Genomic DNA, 10,940 nt, shown 5'->3' with positions numbered 1-10,940 from the left:
TGTATCAGCTCCAGAGAGCTCATTCAGGTGCAATTCCCACTGACATCAGCGGGAGATCTGCCTGAGTCAGCACTGCTGCCCTTGGTTCCCATGTAAAGATCCCCAAACATTTCCAACACATTGTGTTGAGCCATACTTTATTATATGTAAGCAATGTCAAGCAGATGGTTTCTGCAGCAGTTTCTCTAATTTGGCAAAACATGCTGGCAAGTGGACTTAGGTGAACGCTGTGAGAAAGTTGAATGAAAAAATGTGTCTCCTTGAGGCTGAGAGCAGCATTCAGAGGGGGAGCCAGACTTCTTGATTCCTTGGTGATGATTTTCCATTTCTAAACCTTTACAATCTCAGTGGGTTTTATTCTCTATGCTTAAAGGCATGTAGGATCTTTATCCACTCCCCTTTATCTCAAAAGAATGTCTGGTGTTCATAAAGTGGAAATCGTTTTGTTTGCTTGTTTCAAAAAGACACCAAAAACCTCCTTCCTCCTTGGGAAATGTTCTCTGTAGACACAGAGCCATGGGAAATATACAAGACACACCAGCCCGGATGCCCCACCAGGTCCTGTTTTTAATTTTTTCGTAGGGTAGCAGCTGTTGCTTCAGAGAAGACCTCAATGTATTGTGCAGGCATTGTCTAGAATAGAAACATTTGGAAACATCTACAGCAAAGCTGAACCCTGCTGAAGATATGTTAAAGCAAATTTAGGTGTACTGTGGCAGGGGCAGAGAACAAAGGATCAGAGCTTAGGAGAATAGTGTTTGCCTTATTTTCTTTTTTTAGCCCCACTATAGAGTACCAGTAAATTCAGAGGGGAAAGGAATAAAGAAAAGTTGTTTATGCTTCCATCACCATCAGGTGTTTGGTGTTGATGTTTAAAGCTTACGCATCTTCCCCACTAAACCTTTGTTGCACAGCCTTAACATCCCAAGGCTCTGCCACTGATGGCTTCTGAAGCCTCTGAATGTCTCTGGGCTCTGCAGTTGTGTATAATAGCACCCAATTCCACATCTTGTCCTGTTAGACCTTAATTCACTAACTTCAGGGCAAAAAGCACAGCTGCTCTCTCATCATTGGCACTGCTGCAGGAACATGTGGGGTACCCAAACCAGCTCCATCCTGGGCAGAGAGAGCCCAGCCCTTGGCAGAGCCCAGTGTGGGGCAGCTCCTGTGCCAGGCAGCATCTGCAGCAGTGATGGATGGCTGAGCTCACATGGGGCTGCATTTCACTTGGGAGGCAGCTCTGCAAATCCTGTTTAAAACAGCTGTCAGGATCAGGTACTTGCAGTTTCATTTGTGTAGCTGTGACAATTTGTAAGGTTTGTGTAGGCTCTGATCTCTGCAGGTGACAGTAGCTGTAAAAGCAGAGCTCATGTTTTTAGCAACTTAAATGGATTAGGGGTGCTTACAGTGGAGACAGGTATGTTGGATTTTCATGTACTGTTTCTCTGCCTTTTGAAACCTACACCACAAAAGGCACATGTCTTCAGACTTCTAAGGAAAAGCAAACAAAACACATAAATGAGGTGTTATTTTATTTCTGCCAGTCCTCATGTGTGATAAATGCTACTGCCAGTTTCAAATCCCAGAGACAGGCCAACATCACAGAGGCACTTTGCTGAGATCAGGATCTTCTCGGTGGTGCCTGTGTCACTTTCCTCCATATTTACCTATTTTTAAAGAAGAAAAAGGTATTTTACAGAGTTATTCAAATTACAAGCTTAACTTCAAAATGCACTATTCTAATGATGAAAATCTTTAGACTTTATTAGCAGAGACAAAAGAAACTGCTGCACACATACCTGGGAAACTAGTGAATATTTTTAATGGGAAAATGGTTCAGCCTTTTCTCATTTTACTGAGAAAATCAGTTTGGCAAGCGCACTGCTTCTTATGTAGCAAAATGTGAACAACTGTAAGGCATGGGGCCAGAATTTCAGTGTATGCATTTGGAAATGACTTCTCAAGCATAGTAAAGGTATCTGTGAAATTTTTAGGGGACTGAAGTTTTACTTCATTTGGAGATAACTTTTAACTGTTGGGAATTAATAAGGTCCTTCTAAGCTATTCTATCAGGGCTTGTCTAGAGATGAACCAAACCAAAACCAGTGTTTCCCAAGTCCTGCCATTTAATTGCATAAATAAACCCCCATTGGAAAAAGCCATCTAGAAAAGGAAAGGATGTTTTGAGTATTAAATTGACCTTGAGAAGTTCTGAGATTAATTCCAAGTTGTGCCAGAAACTTTCATGTTCTTGCTTATATGCTGATTCTCCCTCCACCCCTGCCTCTACCATTTCCTCTGTACATCAAAGACAGCAGTCCAATTTTTCCAATTTTTCATTGACCTTAATTTTCATTATACAAATAAAACCACCCAGTTAATTTATTCTATAATTTCTAATCTTCCTGCATCTTTTACCTCACTGGTATTTGAGACTCAGGCTGTGTTTCTCAAGCTGAGCTTCATAAAAATCTACCTTGTACTTTCATTCTTCTCCTCACCATCCACTTTGGTGAAAGCATTCATAAGGTGAAGTATCTTCACTCTTCATGACTCCAAGAGCTCACTCAAAGAATGTTGGGACATGTCACATTGGTGGCTTGCTGTTGAACTGACCTAATTAGTTTTTAATTTAATAACTGTCCAGTGACTAAGGTCAGTTCCCCCAGATGGCCTCATTCTGTACATATACGCAAAGACATAAGTGACCATTTCTGATTTGCAGCTAATACACCTTTTGTCTTGTGTGTTTAAACATTATTTATATGCAGTTTCTCTTGACTCTTCTACTGGGGCCTCACTCAGGAAAAGGCCTTCACCCTTCTGTTAGCCCAGTTGAATTTGCCTTCTCAGAAGGATCAGCAGTATTTAAAGTAAGAATTTGTTTTAGATCAACGTTCTGTGAGCTGTTATGAGCCGAGCATTGCACAAGATCGGAATAAATATGAGTTTTAATAATAGAGCTGCTTAATGTTGAGGTTTAAAACTCCATGCTTCAGTTGCTCTCACATCGCTAACCCTCACCCACTAAGGAATGTTATACACAGCTTTACTATCAGTGATTACTCTCATATAAAAATAAGAGAAATAAATCTGTAGTTGTAGTACAGAAACTTCCTTCTCCTTGAGATCTGTGACTTCCAGTTTCCTGCTGAATCTGAGCTGAAAAAAAGAATTTGGAGAGGCTGATTCCTTGCATTGCTTGGTATTCCCATCCCCTACAGAAGTGGGAACAAATGTTTTTAATTGTCAAATAACTGATGATAAATGGACAGCTGGGATAGGAATCCATCCTATCTTAGTATGTTGTGTCTTGTGCACTAAAAGTGAAATAAATGGTTTGGTTTTTTCCCCCCCCCAGAACTTTATATCTCTAGAAAGATCTCCTAAACATTTACCTTCTGAACATGTTCATCCCATTGGACATGGGGAGATGCTTCTAATCCTTTTGAAATACCAGCTTTCTGGATCAGACAACTGATCCAGACTTTGTGACTTTGGAAAAGGAAGGACACTTTATATCATGCCCTCTTTTTATTTATATTATCTTTGGTTAAGGCTTTAAAGTTTTGTTTGATTTATGGTTTTGGAATTTATTTGTAGAAATATAAAAAATGTTATTTTTTTCTTTTGTGAGTTTCCTTACTGAATCAAAACATTTTTATGGTCTTGCTATAATTACAGAAATTGGAGGGGTCAAATGATGTCTTTTATGAGACCAGCTGAATGAAACTCAAGAGACACTTTCAGACACAGAAATGTTTCACTGAAATACAAACACCAGTTTTCAAAGTTAAATTCAGATAAAGAATTGTTTAAACTTCAACAGTTCTTAAACTGCACAGAAATTTAAGAGTTGATAAATATATTGGTTCTGTGCCCTGTTATAATTTTCCCATTCCTGAGCCACCAGCAGCTCCTGTGTGTTCTGCTGAACCCACCTGTCCTCTCTCTAATGACTTAGTGAATCTTCCCTCTCTGTGTTGCAGGTACAAACCTCTTTGATGATAAAATTGATTAACTTGTGCAAGGTAAGCTTGCATCACAAGTTTGAAGCTGTATTTTGCCTTGAGGATCAAAGCTTCAGCCTGCATATCCTGAAAGCTGGTCTGGCTTTTAGAGTACAGCATTAGTCACATTAAAGATACTATCTTTGTAAATTTTAATCCTGTATCTATCCTGCAGTAAAGGTGTGTATGTTCACACCATCCCATCTTACAGAGAAGCTAACTAAAAAGAGCAGATGTCATATATTTAATCAAGACCTTTCCCTTTTGTGGTTTTCCTGTTCAAAGAAACCAAAGAGAATGAGTTCTGAGAATTTAAGTCCTCTGCTGTTTGCACAGAGCTCCTTTTTGAGCGGCTGTGTAGGTGTACACCTCCTCTGCTGTCATGCAGAAACATGCTAGGCGCTCACTGTGAATTTCTGTAATGGAGTGAAGGAGTTCAGGCACAGGGTGGGGCTTCCCCTGGCCATTGGAGATGTCCTGGGGTTTGCTGTGTGTTCTTGTGAGCAATGGGAGCAAGTTGAGGCAGGGCATTAACAGTCCTGGTGATGCTGACTGTCAGGTGAGGCTGTGGAGGCGTTGGCCAAGCCTGGGAATGCTGCTGAGCCTGTGCCTGCCCTTTCCCAGGGGATCATGGCCAGTGCCACGGCCCTGCACCTGATGGGTTCCTCTGAAAGGGGGCAGCTCTCTGCCAGGCACATGCACCTGGCCAGGCTCCCTGAGATGCTGCTGCACCTGGCTGATGAGACAAACACCACTGGGCTTTATTGCCAACATAAAACTCATCAGTTTTCTTATAAATCCCAGCAATTTGGTCCCCAGGGCTTTGCCATTCCATCTCTTCTTAGGTTGGTTTGGAGGGTCTTGATCCCAAGGAGTGGGAGAAGTACACCTGTGTCCTTTTTCCCCACTTTTCTGTTCCAGTTGTGGGAAATAACTGGATTTTGGTTGTTTTCTGTTGCAGTTCACTGCAGATCCCAAAAAAACCCATCAGAGGAAAGACCATAGTTCGTCCTTCCATCACCAGGTGAGAGTAGAGATGGTCATATTTCAGGAGCCTAGTTTTGGAATATTTTATGGAATTGGCCAAGTAGCTTTTACTTCTCAGGTTTCCACAGTCTGTCCATGGCAGATTCAGCCTGTACTTCAATTTAGTGCCACTCTGAGCTCCTAGTCCGCAGAGGAATTAACATTTTGGGAAGTTCTCACAGCTCTACTTAACAGTTTGTGGATTATGATGATTTTCTGGAAGAAGGCTATCCATCCTGAGCTGTTTTCTTCCCACTCCCTGTCAGACTGTACCTGCAGGAAGGCTGAAGTGAGACCAGTATCTGTAAAATCTGTGACTCTTCCTGTCTCCCTGAGCCTGAAGCTGGCAAACAGGGAGATGTAGAAGACTGAAAACTCCTTTTTTATCCCCTGAATCCCAAGACTCTGTATCTCTAAGATGTTCCTTTCTTTGTGGCATCTTAGGGATACTTCCCAATGCATTGGGCAGAGGAACCTGTTGTGTGTCAGCATCAGGACATACCAAGACCAGCCAGAGATGTTGGTTAAGAGATCTCCCTCTGGGCTGGGGTCACATATTGGGTCAGTGTGGTTCCTTGGGAACATATCCAGAGGACCATACCCTTCCTGTTCTCTGGAATCCCACCATGGATATGGTGAAGTAAAATATTTTTATTTTAAAAAAGCCAGTGCAGGATTGGAAATTAACTGTTCCATGGATTTATTTTTCACAATGTGTTTTTAATTTGACACAGAAGCCTTCTTCTTCCCTCAGACCCCATATCCTTTAGCTTTGGGTTTTCTCAAAAATAATTCCCTGCCTACACCAATGAAAAATATTCCAAATTAGGGTACTCTGTGACCTGGGCTTAGCTGGTCACTTGGAACCCTTGGGAAGGAATTTGGTGACAATGGAAACTCTTGACTCTTGATGACAAGGTCAACCTGAACATAATTGAAGAAGTAAAAAATAAAACCCAACCCACTGCGCGCGGAGCGTGGGCAGGGCCTGGCACAGGAGCACACACCAGGAGCTGCAGTGCCCAGCAGGGGCTGGGGCACCTGTGGCTGTTCCATGCCAGCATCCCAGGAGCAGGGCAAACTCCCTCTGTCCAATCCCTGGATCTGCCTCCTGCTGGCACTTGGCACCCCGGGTGTGCTTGGGTGCAAGTGCTCCAGTGCTGCTGCCTGGAGAGATTGGGAAAATGGGCATCAACCACTCCTGAGCTCTGGCTGGGGAAAGCATTTGGCATCTCTGGCATTTCAATAAAAACTGTTTCCATCATTTTGAAAATATGTTGAACCAACCCTCAGGAGACACATAAACCTTTCTCCCTAAGTACAGGCCTAGGGATTACACAGTTATTCCTATGCCTGATCAAACAAACCAGCAGACAGTTTCTGGGGAGAGATTCCAGGCTCTTGTCTCCCTCCCTGGCTGTACAACACTTGCAGAGCACCAGGATTTGGATACTCGGGCCTTAATTTAAATCCCATAGATACTAAGGAACAGGAAGTGTCCTAAAGGCACCTCCATTCGTACTTCAATTTTTCATATTTTAATTTTAAGGCTTCTGTCACTAGTGAATTTTGCTCTTCTTTTGTTAAGAACATTTCACCCCCTTCTTCTTTAGGGATCCGCATCCAGGAGATAAAATAAATGTGGATAGAAGTTTGGAATGCTGCTTCCAAGTCAAGTTACCTGGTAGGGAATTACTCCAGCTCTTTTGTACCTCAGTGTGTTTTAAATACAGCTTGGCCCTTCATGGCTGCAGCCTCTCTGCTACTCCCAGGGAAGTAACATCAGCTGTGGTCTCATCCCAGCTGTACACAAAAACATTGATTTGGGGTTGAATTTGGATGCAGGCAGGTATGGGCACATTTCAGAAAGCTTCAATCCCTGTTTTTCAGTGATTCATTCAGTGACTGAGTGGTGGGACCTTCAGGGTGGTCACCCCTCTCCTGGGCACCATCCCTGCTCTGTGGTCCGTTCCCACTCCTGGCTTGGCCTCTTCTTTAGGTGGGAGATTAAATCATAAATGTTTGCCTTGCTGGTTTTTGGGATATCAGTGACTCCCCCAAGGCAGCTGGCAAAGCTCCTATTCCCACATCCTCTGCTTCCCAAAGCCATGCTGAAGCCAAACAGAGCAAAGGAGATATCTTAGTTCTATGCTGGAAATTTCCACTTGTGCCCAGAAACCCAGGGAAATAGTGTCTGCCCCATCCTTGAAAGTGTCCAAGACTGCACTTGGACAGGGCTTGGAGCAACCTCAACTGGTGGATGGAATGGCAGGAGATGGAATAAGGGGATTCTCTTAAGGTCCCTTCACACCCAAACCCTTCTGCGATTCCATGATGATTCTATGGTGTCTTCCTGCATTTATTTTGCATCATTTCCTCTCAAATTCAATTTCTCAAATTTAGATGTCTTGTTAAAGGAATAATTTTAAAATTATTTCAGGGAGAAAAAGGGGAGCACCAAACATTAAAAAAAAATCATTCCTACATCTATCAAATCATTATGGATTATGTCATAAATCATTATGGATTATGTCAAAGAGCAGTGTGGGGTGTTCCCTCTCACATCCCACCACTGGGACAGCTCACATGGAATGTGAATGACTTACTGCATTTGAAATTCTTGGTTTAAAAGCAGGTGTTGTAATATCCTCTCCTGGGAATATCCAGAACACCAGGAGGGTCCCTGGAAGCCATGGGTAGGGACAGAGTCAGACAAACAATTGTAGGCTGGTTTTCAGGAGATGCATCCACAGCCTGTGGCTTCAACAACTCCAAAGCAGTTCCTTCCCCTTGGGACAGCCAGGCAAAAGAATCTGCATGGATTTCTAACAGAAGAAACCTCCAAGCTACTTGGCTCTTGCCAAATCAAGACCAGAATTCCCAACAGACTGTAAGTAATAAACAACAGGAAAGATCATCTCACGGTGCATACCACAAACTGGGCACTATATCCCTCACTGGAACTGGACATGTCTGTGACAGCTGGGAGCATCCCCATTCCCCTGCTCTTCCGTTCAGGACAAAACGACAACCCTTAGACGCTCAGTGTATAATCCCTACAACCAAGGGAAAATCACCTTGCCCTGGGAAGAAATGTAATGCCCAGTTTTGGCCAAGACCAAAAACACCCAAATAGCAGTGCTGGCAACATTTCCAGGCATGGAGCCTCCCAGCTCCAAAAATGTACTAATGGGGTTCTTCCCTGGTGCTGTTCTCTTTGGATGCTGACTGTGAGGCTGCAGGCTCAGGATGGTACTCAGTGCTGACGAGGACAGTGCCAATAGCAGGGTCTGTGCTGGTCACTCGATGGGTGCCGGTGAAGTTGCAGGCAGAAAGAGTTTTCTCAGCTGTCACTTTCCTGAACTCTATTTTTGCCAGATGTTTTTCAGGTTTGTGGCCGGACTCTGTGAGAGTCAAAAGCTTTATTAGGGCAAAGGAGTTCATGCTGCTGTTTGAGTGTGGTGAAAAGAGGGGTTTGCTCTTGGAAGAGGAAGATCAGCAGAATCTTTTTGTCCTGACCCCGCTGATTTGAGAGCAGGGACATTTCCAGCCTGGCTCTGGGCTTGGGGTGGTTTCGAGTTGGGCTCCTGCGTGTCCTTCTGAGAGTCAACACCACCATCGTGTGGTTGCGTTCGTGAACACTGACAGTGCCCAGGAAAACGCCTTGCTCTTTTCTGGCCCAGCCCCATTCGTGTGAGAGCAGTTCGTGGAAGAGCCCTGCTGTACATCCTGGCTCTTGGAAACTGACAGAATGTGATCCTGCATGTAGCAGGGAAGGAAGAAGAAGCACTTCAGTGCTGGTGATGCAGTTAATAGGCTGCAAAAGAAAAAGCAAAAGCCCCTTTCTTTTAGGTTTTCTGTGCCATCAGCTGCTCAACATGTAACTCGTACCCACTGAACTGCATCCAGATCCCTGGATATCTGCATTTTCCTTCAAGGTCTACATACCATCTTATCCTCTCACACTTGCAGATCCCAAAGCCCTTCAAAATATCCAGCAGGAACTCCCAAAGAAAAATTCTGAGAAAAAAAAGCCAGCACTAGCCTTTATAGTCCCTTTGCAGTCTGTACACTAGATGAAACACACTAGTGATGCACACTTTCCTTCTCAGCTGTACATCTTTCATCACATTCTCTCAAGGTGGCAGTCCTTGGCTAAAGGAAAGCATTTCCAGCTGTAGTTTGGACTGAGACATGAGCCAGGGCAAAAAGCATTTGCTGACCTTTCCTCTTCCTCTTTCCTGAAACCAAGGATACCCCATGCTACCCTAGTGCCAGACAGTTTGCCCTTCACATTTATGTCTAGAACTGACCCAGAAATGTCCAATTTCTGGGTGCCCCTTTGGTACAGTCACTGCCATCCCATGAACAGATCTGGAGTGAGAGGAAGGTTGGGTGGAGCAATCTCTGCAGCAAACCCCTGCCACCCAAAAGAAGTCAGAATCTGAAAGTCACTTCTCGGGGCCATCTTCTTTCTTGCACTCCTTAAAAGTCCAAAGGCACAGTTAATCTCAGCCAGGAACCTGAGCCCCTCCAAACTTGCCAGAAAGCCAGGCCCCACTCAATCACCTGATGGCAACCCCCATGCTGCTCTGATGCCCTGCCAGACCTCTTTGTGCGCTGCCTACCCCAGCTGTCCCACTGGTGCTGTGCCCAGATGTGCCCCAAAAATGCTGCAATCCACTTTGCTGAGGGGTGCCAGCAGCCCACTCGTCTCAACAGTTGACAGGGACATTTCATGGCTGCCATCCCATTGGTCCCCTGACCTCTGCCCCATGCCAACCCCACCCTGCTCCCAGCCCATGGCATCACCCCGTGACACATCCTCTTGCCTTGAAATTACAAATATTCTGCTGGGCTGCCAGCACTAGGATTGTTTTCACTACAAAACCCCAACCCTCGTGGCCTGAGAGACAAAAGGGGCTTCTTGCAATTTGGGAAAGAGAAGATTTTGCATGGCACATGTAAGAGAGGCCGTGTCAGGCTTGGAGGGAGCTGTGGTGCTGTTGGCCTGAAGGTTGATGTGATGGGAGAGTGTGTGTGGGGCGTGCAGGAAGGCTGCAGGTGGTGTGAGGTATGCAGAGCAGTGGAGAGGCAGGTAGTCTTGTGTGGGGCCATAAGGCTGAGGCAGGCTGAGCACAGGGGCCCCAGATGAGCTGGGCAGGAGGTCCTATGGTGTAATGGTGAGCACTCTGGACTCTGAATCCAGTGATCTGAGTTCAAATCTCAGTGGGACCTGAGCCTTTTGGTTGCCTCAGCATGCTTGCCCTCAGCATGCACACACTCTCAGCCCTCTCCTCTGCTGCTGCTGCACTTCTGCACTCTTCTCTCATCCAGCACACAGCACCTGAGCTGCACAACACCCAGTCCCAATGGGGCTGGCACAGGACTCTGCTCTGGGAACACTGCCTCCTGTCTCAGAGGCATCCAAAACTGGAGAGTGGGCTACAAGCTCTGGGCAGATGTTTCCAGGTTGGACCATTTCCACAGGAACAGCAGGGCACTCTGTGTGCCATTACTTCTAGGCCCACTCCATTCCACACCTCTTTTTTTCTCCTATTCTCTGTGGCTCCTTTTCCTCTTTTCCCTGCCAATTGCTTTCTATTGCTCTGCAATCCATTCAAGGAGCTCCACCAGCACTGGGCAGTGCCCCATCATTGGGCTTCTATTTGTTTCCATGGCAGAGGGAAGGATCTCCCTGGCAGAGCAGGTGGTAGGTGAGGGAGGAGGAGAACAAAGGACCACGACTCTCCAGCAATGCTGCACAAAGGCTTTAATGAGAAGGAGCAAAAGCAGTGGCACAGAACAGAGACCGAGGAAGACGTGTGGGGGGCCAGGGAGGGCAAGAGATGGGCCCGTCTGCCAAGGAGAACGGGGATGATGCGCCGGCCTCAGCAGATCTGA

At 45.3% G+C, this 10,940-nt stretch overlaps 1 non-coding gene across 1 annotated transcript; it reads left to right on the top strand.

Annotated features, from left to right (window-relative positions):
- The first annotated feature begins 10,202 nt into the window (after nt 1-10,202).
- TRNAQ-CUG (transfer RNA glutamine (anticodon CUG)) lies at nt 10,203-10,274 on the top strand. The gene has a single exon. It is a non-coding gene; the product is annotated as a tRNA-Gln (tRNA).
- Nucleotides 10,275-10,940: the final 666 nt, after the last annotated feature.

This window comes from Zonotrichia albicollis, chromosome 9, assembly GCF_047830755.1.
Source record: "Zonotrichia albicollis isolate bZonAlb1 chromosome 9, bZonAlb1.hap1, whole genome shotgun sequence".
NCBI classification, from domain to species: domain Eukaryota; kingdom Metazoa; phylum Chordata; class Aves; order Passeriformes; family Passerellidae; genus Zonotrichia; species Zonotrichia albicollis.
The sequence above is the reverse complement of the archived record's forward strand: the minus strand, read 5'-3'. Positions and strand labels throughout refer to the sequence as shown.